Source organism: Anabrus simplex, chromosome 5, assembly GCF_040414725.1.
Source record: "Anabrus simplex isolate iqAnaSimp1 chromosome 5, ASM4041472v1, whole genome shotgun sequence".
NCBI lineage: Eukaryota > Metazoa > Arthropoda > Insecta > Orthoptera > Tettigoniidae > Anabrus > Anabrus simplex.
Window position 1 is genome coordinate 326,630,905 of NC_090269.1, and position 14,744 is coordinate 326,645,648.

The window sequence follows — 14,744 nt, forward strand, 5'->3', positions numbered from 1 at the left end:
CAATTCTTGTCACGAATAATCACCATCGATGAATTTTGGGTCAGGGCATACGAACCAGAACTGAAACGTCAGTCTGCGGAGTGGAGACATGCTGGATCACCAAGGAGGCAGAAGGTCCATCAGAATCCTTCCCCAGTCAAATTGATGGTGATCGTCGCGTATGACATCACGGGTGTCATTGTTTACAACTTTGTTCCACATGGCAGAACAGTGACCGCAAAGTACTACAGGGACTTCCTGGTGCGACAGGTACAACGTAGCGTTCGGGATAAACGTCTGGATCTTGTGGACAGTGCAATAATCCTGCACGACAATGCAAAACCACATAAAGCAGAGTGTGTAGGGCAGCTACTGTGACAATGGGGATGGGAAAAACTGGAGTACCCACCGTACTCTCCCGACATTTTGCCCTGCGACTTTGATCTACGTGGTAGGCGGTTTGTAAAATGAGAGGACATTGCTAATGCTGTGCGCCAACAGGGGACCTGATTCACACATGGTGTGGCAAATTCTGAGGCAGATGGTATTCAGCACCTCTCACATCGTTGGCAGCGTGTGGTGTCAGTACAGGGGACTACTTTGAGGGCCTTTAGGCCCAGGTTTGTCATGTCAACTTTACGTGTACTGTGTTGTCATTCTTTTTTACCGGGAAGGCCATATTGCCCTGTATACTACCGTAAAAAATTAGTGTGTTACGGTATTTCAGTACTATTCATGGTCCACACATGTAGTTAACACCTTGTCCCTTCGTCTGTATATGTCACATTTTCCAACCGGACTGTTATCTTCAAGAAAAAATAGTTGCCATGACTTTTGCCCCAACCCTCATATATAAAAGGACATGTCCTGACTGACTGACTGACTGACTGACTGACTGACTCATTCATCATCGCCAAGCCAAAACTACTGGACATAAAGAAGTGCAATTTTGAGGATACATTTATATTACAATGTAGGTGCTCGCTAAGGGAGGACTTTTGGATATTCCTTCGCTAATGGGGTGAAAACGGGGGTTAATTTTTAAAATGAGTGTATCTATATCTCAAAACTTTAAAAGTTTACAGATGTAAAAAATAGGTATTTAGAATCTCTTTTAAAAATAAAGAAACATGTATTTTTTTGTTTTTGGAAAATCACATTAATGGGTGTTAAACAGGAGTGACAAATGGGGTGAATTTTTAGAAAGACTATATCTACAGTAGATCTCTGAAACATAAAATGTTAGAGATGTAAAAATTGGTATTTGGAATCTCCTGTAAAAGTAAAGAAACACAGGTGATTTGTTTTTTGGAAACTCCACTTAATGGGAACCGAAAGGGAGGTGAAATTTTAAAATGAGCATGTCTACAGTATATCTCAAAAACTTAACATGTTACAGAAGTGAAAAAATGGAATTTTTTTATCTCTATTAAAAATAAAGAAACATGTATTTTTTTATTTTTGGAAAAAACACTTGGGTGGGGGTGGGGGGTAAAAGTGACTGAAAATGGGGTTGAATTATTTTGATTAGGATACTGATATCTCAAAAAACTGAAGATGTTATATACGTGATATTTGGTATTTGGTATCTCCTTTAAAATAAAGAAATACATATTTTTTGTTTTCAGAAATCCACTTGAGCGGGGGGGGGGGGGGGAATGAAAAATTATTTGTATAAAGATACTATTATCTCAAAAACGAAAGATGTTACAGATGTGAAAATTGGTCTTTGGATCTCCTTTAAAAACGAACAAAAACACATTTTGGAGGAAAAATCATCTTGTGATAACTGGTATTTAGAAGATCCTTTACTAATAAAGAAACAAGAATCTTTTTCCTGGAAAATTCACTTAAGTGGGGGAGTGCGAAAGGAAGTGAAACAAAGTGAATTCTTTTAACGGGGATACTTATATCTCAAAACCGAAGGTATCAGACGTGAACATTGGTATTTGGAATCTCCTTTAAACATAAAGAAACACGCCTTCCTTTTTAGTGGGGGCGAATCAACTTAACGGCGGTGGGGTGAAAAAGGAGTTGAAACCAATTGATTTTACTGTTCATAATGTACTTGATTCTGATCATAAACCGATCATTTTTAATCTTTCCCGGGTTCGTTTTCAAGAGCCATCTTTTCCTTAAAGAACTTCAAGTCAGATTACAGTAGATTCTCCAGGCATATAAATAAAAATTTAAACACATTTGAAATAAATGATAGGAATGATATTGACCATGCAATTGTTCACCTCTATAATAAGGTCAATAATGCACGGAAGTATATAATTCGTACTGCTATAAATCCCGCGCACATGCCTATGCACGACAATGGTGTTGGTCACAATGTCAGCAATGACAACGGCAGCAGATGTAATTGTCGTAGGTATGACATCCTAACTGTTGTGAAAACCTTCAATTATTATGATTAATATAACGTATTTTAATTATATTTTATTAAACGCTAAATTATCTTTTACTAAATGTTAAATTTGACTAATACATGGTTTCCCTGTAAATATGCATTATAAATTCGTATAACCTCAAATACGTATTGTGTATAAGTTTAACCTCAAAATCTATATAGTAGTGATTAGAGATGTGCATCACAATCACGAACTGTTATTTACTCACAGATACCAAAGAGTAGCAATCACAATATGTGACTGATGGAGCAAAATATCTGTGATTTACAATTTTTTCGTCTTGTTCGACTAATAACTGCAGTCCCTGTAGAACATGCATTAAACTGATTTAAATCATATTTGTATTAAAAACGTGCCGAATTAGGCAGACATTCTCGTAGCAACGAACTCGAGTGGCAACATTAAAAACTATTATTGTGTGACGCTGCTTGCCACTGCCATGCAGCTGAGAGCCTACGACTGCTACCGGCCGACCAATTGCAGTCGATGTTCTGGTTTAGCTGTGATTGCTACCGTGCAGCCAATAGGAGAGAAGTTCTAATATCTGCTACACAGAGGCCCGTCTGTCACCTTATGGAGTCACAGTGCTGTGCCCAAGAGTAACTTTGCAGTCGACCTTCCCGCTTAGCTGTGATTGCTACCGTGCAGCCAATAGGAGAGAAGTTCTTATATCTGCTACACAGAGGCCCGTCTGTCACCTTATGGAGTCACAGTGCTGTGCCCAAGAGTAACTTTGCAGTCGACCTTCCCGCTTAGCTGTGATTGCTACCGTGCAGCCAATAGGAGACAAGTTCTTATATCTGCTACACAGAGGCCCGTCTGTCACCTTATGGAGTCACAGTGCCGTGCATAAGAGTAACTTTGCAATCGACCTGCCCGCTTAGCTGTGATTGTTACCGTGAAGCCAATAGGAGAGGAGTCCTTATACCTGCTACCCAGATGTTCGCCTGTCACATCGCATCGCCACCAATATCCGATAGAGAACACTCACAAAAAATACCTACACTTTTGTTCCTATGTTTTTACAGCTGATGAACCGTTACTTTTTAATTTGCCGAGTTATTATTAGTTAGTGTTGTGGGTAATATTGAGGTATTAAAATGGAGCTTTCAACGAAAAGGAGGAAAACAAGTGATATATGGACGTTCTATAATATCATTGACGATAACTTCGCTCGGTGTAGAATGTGTAAGAATAAATTTTCGTACAAAACTTCAACATCGAATCTGAAAAGGCACATAACCAGTAAACACCCAACCGTGGCGGCGCCCTCAGTAAGTCTGAATCAAGTAAATTTAATTTTTAGCTATATGTTCATTAATCAATGGTGTTATTATTATTTTTTTAAATGTACAGATGAGTCATTTGTATTGAAAATGTTACATCCCTAGTATGTGTGTTTATTGTAGGTGTCCCACCGTAAAGAAGACAGCTATGACTCGCAACAAACATCTCTTGCCTCTATTTCTTCAATAGGGAGAAGTTCAGATACTCCACCTGATGAAATTCCTACTTGCTCTTCGTCTGCAGGAGAACATTTAACTGAGATACCTTGCGCATTATCTAGTGTTCCCAGACCCATAGCACCCAGAACAACATTACGTCAGGAATCTGTATCAACATTTGTCCCGAAGAAGTTAACCGCTAAAGAAAAAAATCATATTGATAATTCATTACTGAAATTGTTTGTATGTGACTTACAACCATTCAGTGTGGTCGAAGACGAAGGTTTTCTAGCATATTCTCATGCACTGAATTCAAATTATCAGCCACCAAGCCGCAAAACCATTTCGAAAACATTGATTCCTGCACTATATGAAGAGTGTGTGACAAATGTCAGAAGTATTTTGAAGTCTGTTACAAAACTGTGTTTGACTACAGACTGTTGGACGTCACTAAATAATCAGAGCTTCTTAGCCATAACAGTCCACTTCGTAAATGAAAACTTCGAACTGGTGTCAGTATTGCTTGACTGTACTTTAATTGAGGGTAGCCACACTAATGTCAACCTTGCTAATAAAATAAAAGAATGTGTCAGTTCATGGGGTCTGGAAAGTGCTATTTTGCTAGCTGTTTCGGACAATGCAGCCAATATTAAAAGTGCTATAGTGAACGAACTTAGGTGGAAACATTTCGGATGTTTCGCACACACACTGAATTTGATTTTAATGGATGCCTTGAATTTAGTGATGCCAGTCGTCGAGAAGGTAAAAAGCATAGTTGCGCACTTCAAGAGAAGCACTATTGCCAACGAGAAGCTGTGCAGTTACCAGACCAAGAATGGCCCAGGACAGCCGAAAAAGTTATTGCAGCAAGTGGCGACATGTTGGAACTCTGTTTATTTTATGTTTGACAGATTTATTGAACTTGAAGATGCCATACGTAGCACAGTTGCATTACTTGACACAGATTTACCAGTGATCACTGCAGATGAGTGGGCAACAATGAAAGAAATGTGTCGCGTTCTAAAACCATTTGAAAGTGCTACAAGGTTTATTAGTGGGGAAAACTATGCCACTGCATCAGTCGTCATTGTGTTGGTTAACTGCTTAAGTGATATGTGCCGAAAATCGCTTAGCAGTAACTTGAGCGAAAAAGTAAAAGCTGTGGTCTTGAAGATTGAAAGTGGTTTGTTAACAAGGCTGGGATCAGTTGAGAGTAGCAAAACAATATCTATCTGCACATTCCTTGATCCACGTTTTAAGACTCTGCCATTCAAAAATGCCACTGCTGCTGAAAATGCAAAAAAAAACATGTGATTGAAATGATTGCTGAAAAACTTAATCAGAATACTCCAACTGAAAATCAGACTACTCAAGCTGTTTCTCATGATGATCCAGATGAACTTTCTTTATGGGATTCATTCGACAAGTCTGTGGCTAAAGCTCAACCCAGCGGTACTGGAGAGTCTAGAGCTATAATTGAAGTACAGAGATATTTAGAAGATGACATTCTACCACGGCAAATGGACCCTTTGCAATGGTGGCGAGAGAGAGTGTACAACTATCCACACCTTAGTTTGGTTGCTAGAGAGTATCTGTGTGCTTTGGCTTCATCCGTGCCATGCGAAAGGGTATTTTCCAAAGCTGGTAATGTGCTGAACGAACGTCGCACCAGGTTAAGTGACAAGAAAACTAGCATGCTTTTGTTTCTGAATGCGAATGCATCACTTAACAAGCAGGCCTAATTTGGTGACATCCCAAATTCTAACTGTAATTTAGTGTACTGTGTTAGTTACATAAGTAGGCTTAAGCTTGTTGACGTGTGGGCTTATTTTATTTTATGTTTGGATGTTGATTTAGTACATTTAACTGTAGATTAAGGAGACAAGCGTAATTAGACCTCTAGTTGTAGTTTTTAAAATAAATTCACGATTTTTTATTTGTTCTGAGAAGCCGCGTGCTTGTGATTAAACAAGTTTCAATGATTTTAATTTTTCATAACCTTAAAGTTTATTTGTTAAGGATACTTCATGAGAACTTCCAATATTTCTCTAGTTTACTTGTCAGACCGTTTGCAGTACTTTAGAATTCTTCAAAACTCTTGAAACTGAATCAGAACATGTTATAATCGGTCAAAGAATTGCTAAGTCTTTGACAGAATTGACAAATGAAATATGAGTATTAGCGGTGCGTTCTACGCCGCTAAGCATGCTGGGAATATAAACAACAAAAATGGCTTCGTCTTCATAGCCGGAGAATGTTATGTGCGTAACTGCGTATTAACTGCTAAGTAGGAGGCACATCCCTGGCTGCTATATATCCAGTGGGCTCCATAGATTACCACAATAGAATTAAAAGCACGTCAGCATACGAGGAGATTGCAAGAGAAATATCTAAAGGAAGTGGGCAGGTTTTATGTTTATTACCGGTACCTATAAGTAAACACTATCAGCAATGTTTGATTTATGACGATATTCTCATATATTATTGTTGTTATTATTATTATTGGATGCCTAAAATGTTCTCGTGCAGTAAGACATTAATTTCCATTCCATTGCTATCATTTTTATTCGATCCATGTGAATAAATTAAATATATCATAACATCTTCAAATGATATTATGGGAGTGGCCTAAATACATTACAAAAATTATGTTGAAGGTAACCTGTTGTTACTAACTGTTATCAAATCACAGGTAAAAATAACAGATACTGAAAAGTAGCAATCACAGTTATAACTGTGATTTAAAAATGTCCGTTATTCCCATCTCTAGTAGTGATGTGCGCGAGTGATGCCTGGAATCGCGGTACTCGATTCTTTCGAGTCCAGGCTCGGACTCGCTTCGCTTGCGAAGGCTCGATGATAGCATGACGTCACACGTTCGCTCACTCGCCGGCTCGTAGATGGATGAAGCATGCGTACAAGCGGTCGCTGAGGGTTTATGGGATTGCGACAGCGCGGTACGATATGAAAAAACTGAATGAATGCGGAAAAGGAATAACCTAAATTTGATAATTACTTGAGAACGATAATAATGCCACTTAATACGCATAATAAGATATGAAAATATCCGTTTACGGCGTCTCGCACACACTTCACTGAATATGCCATCTATTCTAATATTGATAATATAGCTTATCTGGCCTTCATAGCCCAACTTGGCCGGTTCGATACTGGTTTATTCCGGTAGTATTTGAAGGTGCTCAAATACGTCAACCTAGTGTCGGTAGAATTATTGGGACGTAAAAAATCTCCCGGGGGACTAAATGCGGTACCTCGGCATCCCCGAAAACCATACAAATGTACGTACTTGGACGTAAAAGTTATAACATTATTATTATTATTATTATTTCAAATCCCTGTCACGGTATGTATGTTGTAATTAGTGTATTTTAAACATGTGCTATTTTTCTTTTTTGCTAGGGGTTTACGTCGCAGATAGGTCTTATGGCGACGATGGGATAGGAAAGGCCTAGGAGTTGGAAGGAAGCGGCCGTGGCCTTAATTAAGGTACAGCCCCAGCATTTGCCTGGTGTGAAAATGGGAAACCACGGAAAACCATCTTCAGGGCTGCCGATAGTGGGATTCGAACCTACTATCTCCCGAATGCAAGCTCACAGCCGCGCGCCTCTACGCGCACGGCCAACTCGCCCGGTAACATGTGCTATTTGTAGACTATAGACGGTATTTCTGCACACATTGTATTGCTTCGCTACTGGTAAATTATATCTATGTAGCCATTATGCATATACACGGGCGTAGATGTGCTAATATGATCGGTAGTATGGCAGATTTATTGTAACCATAGCCTATTGCTAACCGTGCCAAAGCCTACAATCGTCCGGGGGAACAGGTGAATTACAGCAGTTTATATGTACATCTTACTTTCGGCAGATATAATGTCGGGTGTTAAGATGAGGCGTCCAGAATGTGACGTACGTTTACGCAGCAAATCAGCGGACAGAACGTCATTCTGTTCTAGCTAAACAGCTGACAGTTTGTTAGTAAGTCACAACCTTAAGTGCCTATGATGATGATAATAATAATCATAACAATCGAATTATTGACGACCGATGACTGAACAACATCAATCATCAGCAGCAAACATATTGCACTCCACACCACAAAAATATTCTGTGGGTGACCCTGAATGCCGTGCACTCCAGTACAGTAGATTTTAGTTCTAAGGCATGTCCACAGATAGCGACACCAGTATGCTTGGACTCGAGTCTGGAGTCGAGTAATACCGATTCTAAGAGCACATTACTCGATTCTACTCGATTCCGTCGCTAGCCCATCACTACTATATAGTCGAAAGCTCTAGAAAACTCTATAATGTTCGTATATTAGGTGTATTCTGCTATAATTAGGTATTTATGAAGGGTTCTGGAAACTTAACTGTAAGGTTTATTATCCAGGCAGATGTAGAGATATTAGGAATGTTGGAGAGATTTCGGCGAAGCTACAGAGAAGAGCACTCACGGTTTAGTAACATGAGCGATCGCTAGGTGGCGCACGCCAGTTCACTGTCGCACTAGCAGCGCTGAGAGGGAGCGCCGAGAGGAGCGACAATGCTGCCAACTGTTGCATTTTAGAACCTCTGAATGACTTTTTTTTCTTGCCGTGCGGACAGTATGCGCCGCGGCCATAGTTAAGAGCCTCTCGAAGGGAGTGTGGCTCCCGAAGGGAGCCACTGTTCTCATGACAGAGATTGGCCTCGAGGTGCAAAAATACCTTAAAATAATGATCTTTTCGAGGTGCAAAAATACCTTAAAGTTAACGCAATGGTTGGTAACAAATTCTCGGCCTCATCCTAGGTGTCAGTGACGTCATCCTCTTACTTACGTGAACCAATCACCGTTATAAGCAATGGAGTATGGCGTCTGAAACAGTATTTCTTATTATAAAAGTAAATATACTTCTAGGGGCGGGTGGGTTGGTCTCTGGCAAGCGTATTGAACACATCTCTCTTCCTCGATCATTATAAGGTAAAATTGGAATCATTTCAAGTAACATTCTATGTAATAATCGTTGAGTGCCCCTCTCTGTATTTTTACCGAGATTTCCATGTGTATTGGTAAATAGAAATGAAAGTTCTCGCTGGATCCATTACTGGTGTACTCCATTAGACTAGGTGGTTGATCGATGTTTCGAGTGTGCTCCATAAGAGTGTTGTAAGCACTCTTTCAGAAATTGATAGTGATGGGCTAGCGACGGAATCGAGTAGAATCGAGTAATGTACTCTTAGCCCGCTGTCACACAGGGCATCGAACGATCAAGAGCGACCAACTGGCATCGAGTACTAACGACTAAATTCATTTACCTTGTCACACTGCTCATCGATCGAGAGGGATCGACTGCACGGAAACAGCTGATATTCCCGCCCAGTACCGTACAGGCTACAGACGTATTCATATTCACGGGAGAAAAAGAATGTGTTGTGAAAGCGATAATTCTGGTGGAAATATGATTCTAACCTATGAATATATTAGGAGAAAGGAAAGAACCAGACGATCGCAGTGGACAAGGTGAAGAGCCATGGAGAATTCCACCAAAGTGTGCCTTCGTTGTGGAATGACGAAGAAAAATTCAGGAACTAGTACCGAATGTTCATCAATAATTACGGTATAAGGAATTAGAGGAAAAAATGTAGTCACTAATAAATATCAGGCAAACAAATTACAGGAAAAGTATAAGTTCTGAGGAAAGGCTGACACTATCGTTAAATTCAATATTCACAACGATTTTTTTAGGTTTAAAGTCAGAAGTGATGTTCACCTCCGAAACAACTACTGTATGTCCGTGGCAAAATAAGATCAAATAAAGGATTAGTGGCAGGTACATTTCTTTGCATTCTGTAGGATTCTAATAAAGTATTGATAAAAAAGGACTGAAAACGGTTATGTAGCCTACATCAATTTGAATTCATAATTTGAAGGTGCTACAATGACCAGTGGAAATATATTTATTTAGGCCTACAGGTTTCTGGACATTGGTGACTCATACAGATTTAGGATTGCTCACAATATATCAGTGGATTTGTTCCTATTATATGTGATGCCATTCATAGAGCACTACAGCCAGAATTCTTGACAGGGTCAAAGTTCTAACAAAAGCCTCACAACAGTGGCTCATTGTACTTCAAATATAAGACTAATACCATTTATGCTTATTTGTTTTAATGATGCTGGATCTTGGAGCATAATTACTCTCTTTTCAAATGATATTTTGAGGTGTTTATTAGATGGAGTTTAACAGCTTTTTTTTTTCCATACCACTTGGTGAGATCCCACCTACCAAAACAATAGACATATCAAGAAATGCTTCCAGTCAAAATTTACATTACCTAATGTAGAAATAATGTGTCAAGTTTCATTACAATCCTGTAAATAATTTTGAAAGAAAAAAAAATGCACATATGCTCTGAATATTGTGAAAATGATAAAAGTATTGGAGTTCCTTACACTGTTTCTCTCCCTCATGATCCTCTGCAAATCTCTTGTTGCCTCTCCTCTTCTTTGTTATTGTGCCATGTTCAGAATAGTATCATATTGCTTTCATGACAAGCATGTTGCTGAATTTCTGTAGGCCTACTGTGTTTTGTGCAAAGAAGCCAGGTCCATATCCAAACTTTGCAAGAATGACAATACTGTCTTAATTTATATCATTGAAGACTACAGCAGCTTCAAAAGCAGCTAATTTTACCAAATGGCTGTGAAGAAAGGTTGTCTATGGACATCTCTTCTAAAGTAAATTTTCTTTGGGGTTCTGTGTATTCACATATGTGTACATTTCTTGAGGAGTTCAGGTGAGGCTAGTGCTCTACACTAGCTTAATAACTATAGGAAAAGCTTCTGGAATATAAGTTGGCAGTGTAATAGACTGATACTTGTCACAACTACATGTAAATTACACACAAGGTCTTGTTTATTACCCTCATCACTAAGCATAAAGTACTGTCCCCACAAACTTCGCACTGGCAAGCTGCTCTAATTGCTCACTTGACAATAATAAACCAATTAATATAAATCCTGCACTTCCATCCAAGTTACTGGTAAACTCCTTGGTACAGAGTAACAACTTTTTCCGCAAAGGTCTGGTAGGACTCTCTTTCTTACCTCAATGTTGATTTTGCCTTTCTGTGTATTGTTCATATGTAGCTTCTTTACTGATATGAACACTACCAAGCCTATCTATCCATCCTGAAATACTTTCCTTATGAATCAGTTCAAGGAAAATGAAAACTTTGCCTTCAATTTAACCCAAAATGAGAACCAAACACTGCAAAAAATAATAGGTGCTAATAACAAGCACCTTGCCTTCTATTTTTAGAAGTGAAGAGTGTGCCTTTCTAACAACTAAATACTATTGCCATCTACAGTAAAATGTTATTTAGGCCTGTTGCTCAGGTGGTAAATGATTTAATTTTGCTATATCTTACATTGCCTGTCAAAACTGTTTGTAAATACCAATTATATAAATTAATGTTTGACAGAGTAGGGTGTATGGGTCTTTTAAGATCTTGGATTGACTTACAGGGTAATTAATCTACTCAACCTTTTATTACAAGCATGTAACTGTCATATGGATATACTTTTTATAAATATGTACATGTTCTGCCAGCATATCCCCTTAATATCACATCCCACAAAATACAGTTTTTTTAATGTTGTAGATTAAAATCTGCAAAACTTTGGTAGAAACACCTGTCAAAATAGTTACAAATGAAGTTTTCATCTTTGTTTTTCATTGTTTATATGGATCTACAGCACAAGAAATAAAATAATCGGTCTACCTTGATGCCCCCTCTAGGCCTATATGTTATTAATAAATTATAAGTACGGTAACAGACATGAAAGTAGCGATTGCTGGTGCAGACAGGTACCAATGGCAGGAGAGTACTTGGAATGAGGAGATAAAGGCTACCTAAGTTACAAAGGTATAAGGTGGCAGGGAGGGATTCTGTCAGGTATAACTCTAGTAAGAATTTTGTCCTATGCAAACGACTTGGTCTATTGAAACAGTGCAATCTAATATCCTTCAACTTCAAAAAGGATGCAATGAATATGACATGAAAATTAGTCGTTTCAATTCTAAAGTGATGGCAGTAGGGAAGAGTAGTAGAACTGAATGTCAGGTTGAGAATACAAAATTGGAACAGGTAGATAATTTCAAATAGGTATTTAGGATGTGTATTCTTCCAGGATGGCAGTATAGTAGGCAACATTGAATATAGATGCAGTAAACCCAATGCAATGAGCTTGCAGTGGTGTTCAACAGTATTCTGTAAGAAGACAGTTAGCTCCTGGACAAAACTACTCATGTCTTTACACTGGTCTGGTTTCAGACCACCTGTGCTGTACATACCTAATGCAATGAGTTTGCAGTTGTGATCAACAGTATAGGTACCAAAAGAAGGAAGTCAGCTCTTCGACAGAACTATCAATACGCCGGTCTGGTTTCAGACCACCTGTGCTGTACAACTGCTTACTACATACACACAGAAGGGACCTACTACATGTATTTCAAAATACTCCTTTCCTTGTAAACCATACATGTTCTACCACATAAAATATACAAATTAAGATGTTGTAATAATGCTAATTATTTAAAAAAATTGGAGTTAAGGTTCTTTCCCATCAGGTGCTAATACACATAACTCACTGAGGATTCAAATAAATATTGATAGATAAGTATAAAAAAACTGATTTAATTAAAAAAGTAGAACATTTCTCAAGAACATAAATTTTATTCGATTCTTTCTTGATCTAACACTGTATACAACAGTTCCTGAATTTTAACTTTGAAAACCCTTCGATCTAGTACACTCATTCTTTCCATGTCATCACAAAGACACTAAAAATAACACTGATCACATTTTCTTTTCAGTTTTCAGTATCTTTTCTAAATATTCACTTAACACATCACTGTCACTGTCACTTTCACATTTCTGTATCTTTTATTTTTAACTGCTGGCAGAGCTGTTTGTGGAAGCAGAAGCCATTGGACTGGAAGTTGAAGTCCCTTCAGTAATTTCTGATCTGTAGGAGTAAGACCCCTCCAACACAAATTATTTCTGCTTCCTCCTCCTCTATTTCAGCTTGGTGAAAAGGCTCTCACACATCAGGTGCCACTTCCATAGATGTGTTTGTTACAGAACTGAAAAAAATGAACAACATATTAATGCAATTCTTCTAAATTGGAGCTATATTTTAGTCTGGACACAAGCCTTCTGCTTAAGAAATTGTTACTTTCAATAATTATTTTAGTAAAATGATTGTTAGGTTGGATTATATTATATTACTTTCAGTTATATCTGATAAATTAATGAACAGATGGGTGGAACTTATGGCCTACAGACTGAATCTTCCCCTCACTCTTTCACAACTATAACACTGGTCTGTAGTGTAGGCCTACTTTTAAAAATAAATATTACAGAATTGTACCTTTTTCCAGCAATGAAGAGTTCCAGAAAGTTGAGAGCATTGAAGTAGACCCATTTTATGTTTTCTGTACAGCAGAACCTGGGAGGAGAGGGAGGATGTTATCTCTCCAAGTTCGATATCCAGCCTTCAGAATTTGCCTTGTTTTGGCACAACTTTTTCCTGAAACAATGAATCAGAATATTGTGACAAAGAAAATATACATGTTAGGCCTACTTATGGCATAGGCCTACACTTATTTGTCATTAAAGCGAACAATGGTAGGCCTATTCATTTCATTAGGTACCGGTACGAGATGGAGGTTAGGAAAGCACTGCTTATGTTTTCCAAACATTTCTTCAATTAAGTTACAAGAATGATAATTACTAGTTCTCCTAGTATAACTTTTTTTAGCAATCTATTCCGTATAATATATTTTATCAATAAATAATCTAAGATAACACTATTCATAAGATAATCGTAAAAATATAATAATTACCAGTTTTTGTCCCAGTTCTCGACGCTATAGAATGCCATACAAAACTACGAGCGATGAAGATCGACTGGTTTGTGAAAACAAACGTGTCCGTTTTTCAGTCGCAGTCGTTCGATGATGGCGGACGCAACATAGTCATCTGTTGATGAAATCGAAACATTAATTTGCTTAGTGTATGAAAACAAAGTGGTGTATAATCCTAGACTTCCTGGATATAGTAATAGGGAGACCGTGAATTCCTTCTTTTGGTACCTATACTGTTGATCACAACTGCAAACTCATTGCATTAGGTATGTACAGCACAGGTGGTCTGAAACCAGACCAGTGTAAAGACATGAGTAGTTTTGTCCAGGAGCTAACTGTCTTCTTACAGAATACTGTTGAACACCACTGCAAGCTCATTGCATTGGGTTTACTGCATCTATATTCAATGTTGCCTACTATACTGCCATCCTGGAAGAATACACATCCTAAATACCTATTTGAAATTATCTACCTGTTCCAATTTTGTATTCTCAACCTGACATTCAGTTCTACTACTCTTCCCTACTGCCATCACTTTAGAATTGAAACGACTAATTTTCATGTCATATTCATTGCATCCTTTTTGAAGTTGAAGGATATTAGATTGCACTGTTTCAATAGACCAAGTCGTTTGCATAGGACAAAATTCTTACTAGAGTTATACCTGACAGAATCCCTCCCTGCCACCTTATACCTTTGTAACTTAGGTAGCCTTTATCTCCTCATTCCAAGTACTCTCCTGCCATTGGTACCTGTCTGCACCAGCAATCGCTACTTTCATGTCTGTTACCGTACTTATAATTTATTAATAACATATAGGCCTAGAGGGGGCATCAAGGTAGACCGATTATTTTATTTCTTGTGCTGTAGATCCATATAAACAATGAAAAATGAAAAACAAAGATGAAAACTTCATTTGTAACTATTTTGACAGGTGTTTCTACCAAAGTTTTGCAGATTTTAA

General features: G+C 38.2%; 1 protein-coding gene across 3 annotated transcripts in view; it reads right to left on the reverse strand.

Moving 5' to 3' along the window:
* The window catches only part of LOC136874057 (proton-coupled zinc antiporter SLC30A2), a 199,764-nt gene that overhangs the window by 19,858 nt on the left and 165,162 nt on the right, over positions 1-14,744 (reverse strand). The window contains exons 6-7 of one of the 3 annotated variants that reach the window (XR_011018276.1): positions 13,285-13,443; positions 12,800-12,997 (exon numbers count right to left, since the gene is read on the reverse strand). The exons of the other annotated variants lie outside the window; for them this stretch is intronic. The gene's annotated coding sequence lies outside the window, so the exon portion shown is untranslated. Of the gene's footprint in view, positions 1-12,799; positions 12,998-13,284; positions 13,444-14,744 lie in introns of those variants that run through there. 3 annotated transcript variants of the gene reach the window in all.